Consider the following 11,609-nt stretch of genomic DNA (forward strand, 5'->3'; position numbering starts at 1 on the left):
AATACCTGTTCTAAGTTCTTGTTAAACTTTTCCTTTTAACTTCCAAATTGAGTGAGATTGATTTATTCGGGTGTGATTACCTCTCTCTCTCTCCCTATATCTGATCCCTTTCTTTGGGAAAAGAGGGGAAAGAGGGGAGAGCACACTACAAATTGTTATTGGTTCTCTCAAAATTATTAGAGTCTATAGGAATTTAAATTAGAACCGAGACAGACTTTGAAAGATCACCTAGTTCAGCCCCCACTGCCAGAGCAGGATTACCCAGATAGTTTTGACTATGTCCAAAGGAGACTCAACTACGTCTCTGGGTAGTGTTCTGTCACCCTCACAGTGATTTTTTTTTTTTTTTTAATTACATGGAACTTCCTATGGTCTAGTTTGCACCTGTTGCCCCTTGTCCTATCACTGGCCACCCATGAGAAAAGCCTGGCTCCTTCCTCCTTACACTGACCTTTCACATCTTTATAAACATTAATGAGGTCACCACTTAGTTTCCTCTTCTCCAGGCTAAAGAGATCCAGCTCCCTCAGCCTTTTCTCACAAGGGAGATGTTGTACTCTCTTAATCACATACAATGTGTGCATGGAAGGTACCTAACTGAGAGAATCGAGAATCCCTTGATTCCTATTTGATAAAACTTAGAGACTGGCTCTTTTCTTTTTAGACTACAACTTATAAATTGCTGGCTAATACGGAGCTGTTAAGTTTCATTCTAGGAATTATGTTGAAGGAATTGACTTAAGCAGACAATTTCTTGCTGGGCAGACAGTGGATCTGATGTCTATTATGACAGATACTCTTATTCATAGAATCATAGAATCATAGAATCAACCTGGTTGGAAGAGACCTCCAAGATCATCCACTCCAACCTAGCACCCAGCCCTATCCAATCAACTAGACCATGGCACTAAGTGCCTCATCCAGGCTTTTCTTGAACACCTCCAGGGATGGTGCCTCCACCACCTCCCTGGGCAGACCATTCCAATGGCAAATCACTCTCTCTGGCAAGAACTTCTTCCTAATATCCAGCCTATACCTACCCTGGCACAACTTGAGACTGTGTCCCCTTCTTCTATTGCTGGTTGCCTGGGAGAAGAGGCCACCCCCCACCTGGCTACAATGCCCCTTCAGGTAGTTGTAGACAGTAATAAGATCACCCCTGAGCCTCCTCTTCTCCAGGCTAAACAGGCCCAGCTCCCTCAACCTCTCCTCATAGGATTTGTGCTCCAGGCCCCTCACCAGCTTTGTTGCCCTTCTCTGGACATGTTCCAGCACCTCAGCATCTTTCTTGAATTGAGGGGCCCAGAACTGGACAAAGGACTCAAGGTGTGGCCTGACCAGTGCTGAGTACAGGGGAAGAATAACCTCCCTTGTCCTACTGGCCACACTGTTCCTGGTGCAGGCCAGGATGCCATTGGCTCTCTTGGTCACCTGGGCACACTGCTGCCTCATCTTCAGCCTACCATCTTTCAGTACCCCCAGGTCCCTTTCCTTCTGGCTGCTCTCCAGCCACTCAGTCCCCAGCCTGTAGCACTGCTTGGGGTTGTTTTGGCCAAAGTGCAGAACCCTGCACTTGGCCTTCTTCAATCTCATCCCATTGGCCTCTGCCCACCCAGCCAGCCTGTCCAGGTCCCTCTGCAGGGCTCTCCTACCTTCCAACAGATCAACACCTGCTCCTAGCTTGGTGTCATCTGCAAACTTACTGAGGCTGGACTCAATCCCCTCCTCCAGATCATCAATAAAGATATTGAACAGGACTGGGACCAGCACTGTTCCTTGGGGAACACCACTTCTGACTGGCTGCCAACTGGATGGGGCACCATTCACCACCACTCTCTGGGCTCTGCCATCCAGCCAGTTCTTGATCCAGCACAGAGTGAATCTGTCCAAACCATGAGCTGCCAGCTTGGCTAGGAGCTTCTTGTGGCAGACAGTGTCAAAGGCTTTGCTGAAGTCCAAGTAGACTACATCCACAGCCTTCCCCACATTCACCAGGCGGGTAACCAGATCATTAAAGGAGATCAGGTTGGTGAGACAGGACCTGCCCTTCCTAAACCCATGCTGGCTGGGCCTGATCCCTCGGCCATCCTGTAGGTGCTTTGTGATGGCACCCAAGATGACCTGTTCCATGACCTTGCCTGGCACTGAGGTCAGGCTCACAGGTCTGTAGTTTTCTGGCTCCTCCTTACAACCCTTCTTGTGAATGGGTATCACATTGGCCAGCTTCCAGTCTTCAGGGACCTCTCCAGTGAGCCAGGACTGCTGAAAAATGATGGAGAGTGGCTTGGCCAGCTCAGCTGCCAGCTCTCTCAGCACCCTAGGGTGGATCCCATCCGGTCCCATGGACTTGTGAGAATCCAAATGACGCAGCAGGTCCCTTACTGCTTCCTCATGGATTAGAGGGGGACTGTATTGGTCCCTGACTCCATCCACCACTTCAGGAGTCCAGCTGTCCTGGAGACAACCTGTCCCACTAGTGAACATTGAGGAAAAGAAGGTGTTAAGCACCTCTGCCTTTTTCTCATCCTTTCTAACTATGTTCCCCTCTCTATCTAATAAGGACTGGAGGTTGTCCTTGGCCCTTCTCTTGCCATTCATATATTTAAAGAAACATTTTTTATTGTCCTTGACAGCCGTGGCCAGCCTGAGCTCCAAGTGTGCTTTTGCCTCTCTAATTTTTCATCTAGAAGACCTAGCAACTTCCTTGAACTTCTCCTGGGACACCTCCCCTCTTATCCAAAGGTAATATACTCTCTTTTCAATCTTTAATTCCTTCAGCAGCTCCCTGCCCATCCAGTCTGGCTGCCTCCCTCGTCGGCTCATCTTCCGGCTCAATGGCACTGCTGCTCCTGTGCCTTCAGGAGTTCTTTCTTGAAGCAGGTCCAATCTTCCTGGATCCCTTTGTTTTCAAGGGCTATTTCCCAAGGAACTTTCTGAATTAGTTCCTTAAATAGGCTGAAGTCTGCCCTTCGGAAGTCCAGCGTGGAGGTTCTGTTGATGCCCCTCCTGGTTTCTCCATGGATTGAAAACTCTATAATTTCATGGTCACTGGACCCCAGGCAGCCTCATCCCACCACCACATCCCCCACCAGCCCCTCTCTATTTGTGAGCAGCAGGTCAAGCAGGGCTGCCCCCCTGGTAGGCTCACGTAACAGCTGGGATAGGAAGTTGTCTTCCACACATTGCAGAAACCTTCTAGACTGCTTCTTCTCTGCAGTGTTTAAGTCCCAGCAGATGTCTGGTAGGTTGAAGTCGCCCACCAGAACAAGGGCAGGTGATCTTGAGGCAGCCTCCAGTTGCTTAAAGAGTAAGAAATCAACCTCTTCTTCCTGGTTGGGTGGTCTGTAACAGACTCCAACCAGGATATCAGCCTTGTTGGCCTTCGCCTTAAGTCTCACCCATAATGACTCAACTTGATCATCCATGACATCCAGAGCATCCCTAATATACAGAGCCACTCCCCCGCCCTTTCTCCCTTGCCTGTCTCTCCTGAAGAGTCTGTAGCCATTGATTACAGCACTCCAATCATGTGAGCCATCCCACCACGTTTCAGTGATGGCGACAATATCATAGTTTTCCTCCAGCACCAGAGCTTCCAGCTCCTCTTGTTTGTTACCCATACTGCGTGCATTAGTGTACACGCACTTCAGCTGGGCTGCTGCTTTTAGCCCTATCTCTAGCCTACCATCCTCAATTCCCTTTGATTTATCTCTGATGCTGTCATGTTTAACCTCCTCCCCCTTCCATTCTAGTTTAAAGCTGTTGCGGAGAGCAGGAATTAATACGTGGCCGAGTCGAGAATTTATCAAAAATAGTTATTTTTTATTTTCCCAAAAACCCGCCCCCACAACTATATATACAAAGATTAATTTAGTTTAATAAGCAGATTCAGTGGCTTGAGAATTAAACTACAAGGATACCATCAATAATCTGACTATATTGGAAGTCAGAAGTCAGAAAAGGCCTCAGCTATTAATTAATAGCGGTTTCTCACTAAATTAAACTAAGCCAAATAACTCACTCAGGCTGACTCGTACAGTCTGTCTCCCTCTTCCTTTCAGCGGCTGCAGGTGAATCGTTAAGGGTTTTTAAGGGTCGTTAGGCACACAAAGGTGTCAACAGGAAAGCAAATGCTTTGAAGGTCTCTGCAGTCCAGGCACAGGGGAGTGTGTGAGCTCAGGCAGACACATACGTCCAGGCACAGGCAATCTCCAAAGCGGGAACCCCAAAGGCAGGAAGACCCCCAATATTTATAACCTTCGCTAGACAAAGGGCAGAGTTACCACACCTTAGGCACAAAAGTGCACGGCCAATCCCAGCCTGGCTCCAGCGTGGGAACTCACGGGGCAGTCGTCCCCCCCTTCACGGGGCAGTCCTCCCCCCCTTCACGGCTGCAGGGCAGGCGAGGGGTGGGAGGGAAACCAAGCGGCTTTTCCCCTTTCCCCCCGAAGTCCGGGCAGGAGAGGAATTTAGGGGTACAGGACTCCAGGACATCCCACCCTGGTGGTAATGAGCATCTTTGTCTAGAACTTGAGTGATAGGTGATCCTCCTTCAATTTAGTAACCTATTCATATATATATAGAGCTTAGCCTTTTCCAACATTAACAATAGGTAACACATTAATCACCCCAACAATATTTAACATTACTTAACAAGGCTTAACAGTAGCCTCAAACAGTATTAAATAAAGCTACACAGTCCATTTGAAAAATTGCTCAGTTTCTGGTAGAGCAGCCAAGTTCATGGCAGAGCCTTAGATGCTCTGAGTCCATGGCTGGAGGTCACAGTTCGTGGGTCCTGATGCAATCATCCACTGGCCACCCCGGTGATATGAATCCATCTCTTGTGTAGCTGGCTCTCCCTTTCCCAGGTGCTAGTCAGGTGGTCAGGAACTGGTCCTCTGCCTCGACCTTAACCTGTAAGGAAACAAAACCTGCCTTGGCCTATAAAGGCCAGGCTTGACAATTAATAATTGGGGACGATCCACCGTGCACTGATCTGGTGGCCTTTTCCATTTGCATCTAGGGCTTCCCAGGCATATAAGCCTCTGGGTTTACCCCGTGCCATTGGCACTACCCCTATAGGTTAGCCTTTTGTAGGCAGGTGGTCAGTGACCACGTGGCTCACCTAGGCAGCAGGTCTTTATTCTGGGGGCTTCTGTAGCTCTCCACGTGACTGCTGACCATTAAAAGCTGCCAAGCCACTATTACAGTAATTCAGTGTTTTGCCTCTCGTGTGGGAGTTGAGAAAGGGTTAACCTTTCTGTCTGAGGATGAGCTGCAGTTCCCAGCTGGGGGGCTGCCGCTTCTGGGCGTGCCGCTCCAGGAACCACTGCTAGGCATGCCGCTGTCGCTGGCCCTGGGCTTCTTGCGACTGCCTCTGGGCTTCGTAGCTGATCCTTGGTGGCACCACACTAAATCCTTCAGCTACCAGTCTGCCAGCTGCTTTAAGACTGGTTTTGGTACCCCTAAAGTCAGGGCTTGTCTATACCAACTGCTCTTTTCTCTGGGTCTCCAGTCACTCTGTTGGTCTCAGCCCCTTCCCCTTGGGGAGAAGCCTGCAGGACTGGTCCCCCTAGGGGGGGCAGTCCTGCACTGGCCGGACCTGCCTGTGCAGAGTCCTGGAGTTTTCTGGGGGAGAAGCACGAGACTGTGTCTTCCCAGCCCGTTTTCCTTCAGGAGACCCAAACCCAAACTGCAGCCCGTGGGCATTTAAGTCGGTTAACAGTTCAGCCCAAGTCATTACATGCTCTTTGGCATCGTCCTCTGCATTTTTTGCAAGCACTCATTGAATCTTCTCAACATTCTTCATTACTTGGATTTGCAGAGTTGCTGGCAAACCCTTCATAATAGGGTGCAGTCTCTCCGGGTCCACAGGGGCATAAAACGGGCAATCGTAATGTCCCTTATCATAGATAGCCTGGACACAGGCAAGTCTGCGGAGAGCAGTGATGAGCTCAGAGGAGCTGGTGACCCTTAGGTCCGTCGGCTCCCCCCGGTAGGCTGGGCGGATGCTGCTTGCCCAGTAAGCTATCCGGGCGGCGAGGCTGTGTGTCCCCCCGGGTTCACGTGTCAGGAACACATCGTCCCCCCAGTCTCCAGCTGCTTCCTGTGAGTCTAGAAGGACCCGGTCCCCACTGGCTCAGGACACTCGATACACATAGTCAGCAATTGAGTCCCCAGGATCTCTTGCATATTTGACTTGTAAGTCACTGAGCTGTGCGTCTGTAAACTGTTTTTTGATAACGGTGGTCCCTGCACTGCCTTTTCTGCCCTTCATGGACTGAGTCCTTATTACAGGCAGCACGTGCTTCTGCACCATGGCGCCCTCCTCACCGGAGCTCTCTTCTCCGCTAGCCACGGGGGAGTCCGGTCGGGACCTGCGCTTTCTGCGTGGCTTTGAGGCTTTCTGCTGCACCGAGGCACGTGCAGAGGAATTTTCTGAGTCACTGGCAGAGTCTTTTCTGCCTGGTTTCGGGGAACTCCTTTCGCCCAAAGAGCCCCTCGGGGCATTCTCTGCTTTTCTCCCTGATTCCCACGAATCACTCAATTCACATTCAGATATGGGGACTGAAGAGGTAGTGTCTGCAGGCGTTACAAGCCTTTCTGTCATCTGGGCAGTCAGTGCCACAGTCAGGCTCTTTGTCTGCGCCAGCATGTTTTCCCAGATATTTTGGCTCTTAGCTTTTTCTGCTAATAAATTGTTTTCCAAGGCCTGAATTCTTTTTTCATAATTTTCAAATTCAGTGAGAGTCTGGGTCATGACTGACCCCAGAACAACCGAGAAATGCTCCGTTTGAGACTCAGTAATCACAGGGTCTGAGTGCTCAGCTAATTTCTCCAGGATTTTCTCTGGAGTTTTACAATTTTGCTGAGCCCAAATTAAATCAAGTCCTGTGATTAGGCATCCCTTTTCATGTAGAAATTCTACAATTCAACTACCCTGCATACACTGTGCCATACTGTTGCAGAGGGCAGGAATTAATATGTGGCCGAGTCTGGAATTTATCAAAAATAGTTATTTTTTATTTTCCCAAAAACCTGCCCCCACAACTATATATATACAAAGATTAATTTAGTTTAATAAGCAGATTAAGTTGCATGAGAATTAACCTACAAGGATAACATCAATAATCTGACTATATTGGAAGTCAGAAGTTGGAAAAGGCGTTAGCTATTAATTAATAGCGGTTTCTCACTAAATTAAGCTAAGCCAAATAACTCACTCAGGCTGACTCGTGCGGTCTGTCTCCCTCTTCCTTTCAGTGGCTGCAGGTGAATCGTTAAGGGTGGTTAAGGGTCGTTAGGCACACAAAGGTGTCAACAGGAAAGCAAATGCTTTGAAGGTCTCTCTGCAGTCCAAGTGTTATAAATTGAGAATGACTCAAAATCAAAGTTTCCAGATTACAAATTTATTCATAATATTAGGCAAGTAGAATATGAGCAAAGTTGCAGTGCTGGACGACAGGGAAGTCACCGCTCCACCAACTGTCGTGTCAGGTTTCTCAATCAGCCTATGTTTATACCACATTGTCTGCATTGTTCCGCCCATAAATCCGTCCTTTCTGCACATGTTCCTTCTTTTGGGTTAGGGTCTTCCTTCCCTTCTGGTGGTCATTGAGGATGAAGTAAGCAGTCCTCCTCAGGTGTTCTCTGGTTAACCCGTCTCCAAATATGGGTTTCCTTTGACTGTTTAATGTCCCGAGTCCCATATGTGGCATGTTCTCTCTTATCTCAAAATTAAGGATGTACCTAAAGCTTAGTCCTTGAAATTTTTAGCAATTAGCTAGCTTATTCTTTGCACATTACCATATATAGCATGACCTCTGCAGTTAGGCATATTTCCTGATTTGCAAGAGCTGTACCTACACTGCCGTTTACGGCTAGGCATACTTTTCACTCTATTAAAATGTTTCTTTATTAAACAATTACAATTGCCTATTACACAGGCACAGGGGAGTGTGTGAGCTCAGGCAGACACATACGTCCAGGCATGGGCAAAATCCAAAGCGAGAACCCCAAAGGCGGGAAGACCCCCAATATTTATAACCTTTGCTAGACAAAGGGCAGAGTTACCACACCTTAGGCGCGAAAGCGCACGGCTAATCCCAGCCTGGCTCCAGCGCGGGAACTCACGGGGCAGTCCTCCCCCCGCTTTCATGGCTGCAGGGCAGGCGAGGGGAGGGGAGGGAAACCAAGCGGCTTTTCCCCTTTCCCCCCGAAGTCCGGGCAGGAGAGGAATTTAGGGATACAGGACTCCAGGACAAAAGCCCTCTCTACAAGCCCAGCCAGCTTATGTGCCAGGGTCCTCCCCTTCTGTGACAGTTGTATCCCATCTGTTGCTTGCAGACCTGTGGCAAGATGAAGTTCCCCAAGATCAAAGAATCCAAAGTTATGTTGGAGGCACCAACCTCTGAGCCACTTGTTCATCAAATACGCTTTCCTATTCTATTCTGTATTCCAGCCTGCAACTAAGGGTATAAATGAAAAGATTACCTGTGCCCCTGCTCCCTCAACTGCTTTTCCCAGTGTCTTAAAGTCCCTTTTGATAGCTCAAATGAGCACAATGACACCAAAAAGAACATGATCAGCCTTAAAATCCCTGAAGTCTTTTTTCTGAATTGCAGATGTGCCCACGTGCAGATTTCTGAGGAATCCCTGTCAGCAGAAGTAGCAACATCACATAAAGTTATTGAACAAGAAAAATGTATGTGCTTGTTTTATCAAGCAAATGCATTTTGCCTGAAAGGATGTGAGGTGGGAGGATGTGATGGGGTCCCAGACTGATGCTAAATCAGTGGCAAGATCTTGCTTTTACACTACAGGATACTGCCCATCTACACATTAAAGAACAATTTTTATATTACCCAGAGTGAGTAGTTTATTACATATCATTACCTCTGAACAACAGATAATCAATTTGGATGTGTCCTTATTTACCTGGACAAACACTGGAAGGCTTTTCAATTTAATGGCCTAACTGTTTGTTAAAACAAATAGACCTATTCAATTCTGAGACCACAGTATATCCTACCATTTATAGCTGGCTGGTTTCTGCTATTGAAGTGTGAAACACTGATTTGTTTTCAAGGTGTAAAATTAGCAGTAACATTTTCACATGCTAACCGAAAAGAACCCTATTGGAACATATGACTGCACTTAGAATCATAGAATCATAGAATCAACCAGGTTGGAAGAGACCTCCAAGATCATCCAGTCCAACCTAGCACCCAGCCCTAGCCAGCCACTCTGTCCCCAGACTGTAGCGCTGCTTGGGGTTGTTGTGGCCAAAGTGCAGAACCCTGCACTTGGCCTTCTTCAATCTCATCCCATTGGCCTCTGCCCACCCAGCCAGCCTGTCCAGGTCCCTCTGCAGGGCTCTCCTACCTTCCAACAGATCAACACCTGCTCCTAGCTTGGTGTCATCTGCAAACTTACTGAGGCTGGACTCAATCCCCTCGTCCAGATCATCAATAAAGATATTGAACAGGACTGGGTCCAGCACTGATCCTTGGGGAACAACACTAGTGACTGTCTGCCAACTGGATGTGGCACCATTCACCACCACTCTCTGGGCTCTGCCATCTATCCAGTTCTTGATCCAGTACATAGTGAATCTGTCCAAACCATGAGCTGCCAGGTTGGCTAGGAGCTTCTCGTGGCAGACAGTGTCAAAGGCTTTGCAACTTGTTTGTTGCACGATGAAAATGGCCTTGGCTCAAAAACAGAGCATAAAGCCTGTGGCCCGCCTGAATTTCACAAAAGCCCTGATGTGATGCCAGGTGTGAACTAGCCTAAACACTGCCTGTCTGCGCAAGAGTAAATTTCAGCTATTAATTTACAGATTGAAGATTTTCCACTCATCAGTAAAGGATACTATTTATATACATCTCCACAAAGCATCAATGGGATACTTGAACCAGACAATGGTATTTAAACCAGAAATTCTTCATTTAATCTCTGAAATGGTATATAATTCTGAACTCTGGAGTGTTAAATCATTGCCCCTTGTTTTAGCAGTATATTCCACCTTGTCTATTACACCAGTGTGGATAAGCACAAAGCAAAAAAAAAAAAAAAAAAAAAAAAAAAAAAAAAAAGTCTGTAGACAATCCTTGGATACTGGAAGTCAAAGGAATCAGAATGACATATAAGTAAAGGAAAAGGAACAAGTGGAGAAAATGCATTTTGCCATATAAATGTGTTTGTTATTATTTTTCATTTAGTTAGGTAAGCCAAACTAAATATTAATAAACAGAGAGTTGAGTCAGATTTTGAAAATAACAAATTAGCCTTCAGTGCGAGAGCTGAAGATGGTAAAAGGGAAAATCTGGCCAAGGAAACAGGTTGCAGAACCAGCAGTTTCAGTGAAAAGCATAATCTGGGAATATGCTTTCTGACCAATGTGGAACTAGTTGCTGCTTCCAGTACAACCATCAAGTTATACATCAAGATCCCAACGTTAATCTGTTTGAGAGACTACACTAGAATTTGGACTCCATTTAAGTTATTCAGATTTCTAAAGTTAGAAGACGCTTACTGGTAATACACTGAGGTATGTACGTGGAGTGCCTGATATACTCCAAAATATATAGTGATTTTCGGAGAATGTTTCTAAGTGCCTCCAGATATCTTTGTCCAGAGGACAGCTGCACCCAGCTATGCAATTTATCTGCACCTATCTGCATTTGTTATAATTTTTCTTTAACTTGCCTTTTTCGCCCTTTCAGTGATTTATCTCTATGAGGAAAAGTAATTACACAGAAGTAACATTTCTTTCCTGCCTTGTCCCTTTTGGTTTGTGTTACAAATCATGCAAAATTAATAATCAATATTAATTCTGATATCCAGGTGAAGATTGTTAATAACTATGAAAATTGCTTATTAACATTAAATCTCACCAGAAAACTTATTTATAATATTCAAAACACATGATTTGGATACTTATACACACAGGGAACCAGCAAAACTAGAACACTTTAAGACTAGCAAATACAAACATTAAACTTAAAGCTGGAAAGTGGTTCTTAGTTTCAATTGTACCTCTTGCCCACCAGGGAACTTCAGAAGCTCCTTTCTGCCACTAAGGCAGAAAGGCTCAACAGCAGCTAGCTACAAAATTTCTTATAGAGAACTTTTGAATATTTACTCACAAAATACTATCAGAGAGTACCCAAAACTTGAAGGGAATTCTGTTGGTGTCTTGAAAGTCATTGCAGGAAAAGCAGTGCATAATGTGGCAGGGCAGAGCAGGCAAAAAGCAAAAGTGAAAGTATGCATGTGGCAGGGCTCCTCTGGCCACACAAATCCACCAATCAGAATGGCACCCTGCCAAACCCAACCATACTAGGTGAAGCCAGGAGCTTGCTTTCCCTTATTTGGGAGGAACAGGTCTGGGCAAGTCATGGATCCTCAAAATGGTTGTCTCCAAGCCTTTTATCTTCTTCCTGCATGCTGCTTCCCCCCTCCCCCACCTCCCCTCAGCAGAGAGAAGGGACCATGGGACCATGGAAAAGGCACCTTTTCCACACATGTACTGACTTGTGTGGAAGCCTACACTGGGAATTGGCTGGTGGTTGGCTGGATTCTTCACACACAGTATATATGGC

The sequence above is a fragment of the Pogoniulus pusillus genome, chromosome Z (genome assembly GCF_015220805.1).
Source record: "Pogoniulus pusillus isolate bPogPus1 chromosome Z, bPogPus1.pri, whole genome shotgun sequence".
Classification (NCBI taxonomy): domain Eukaryota; kingdom Metazoa; phylum Chordata; class Aves; order Piciformes; family Lybiidae; genus Pogoniulus; species Pogoniulus pusillus.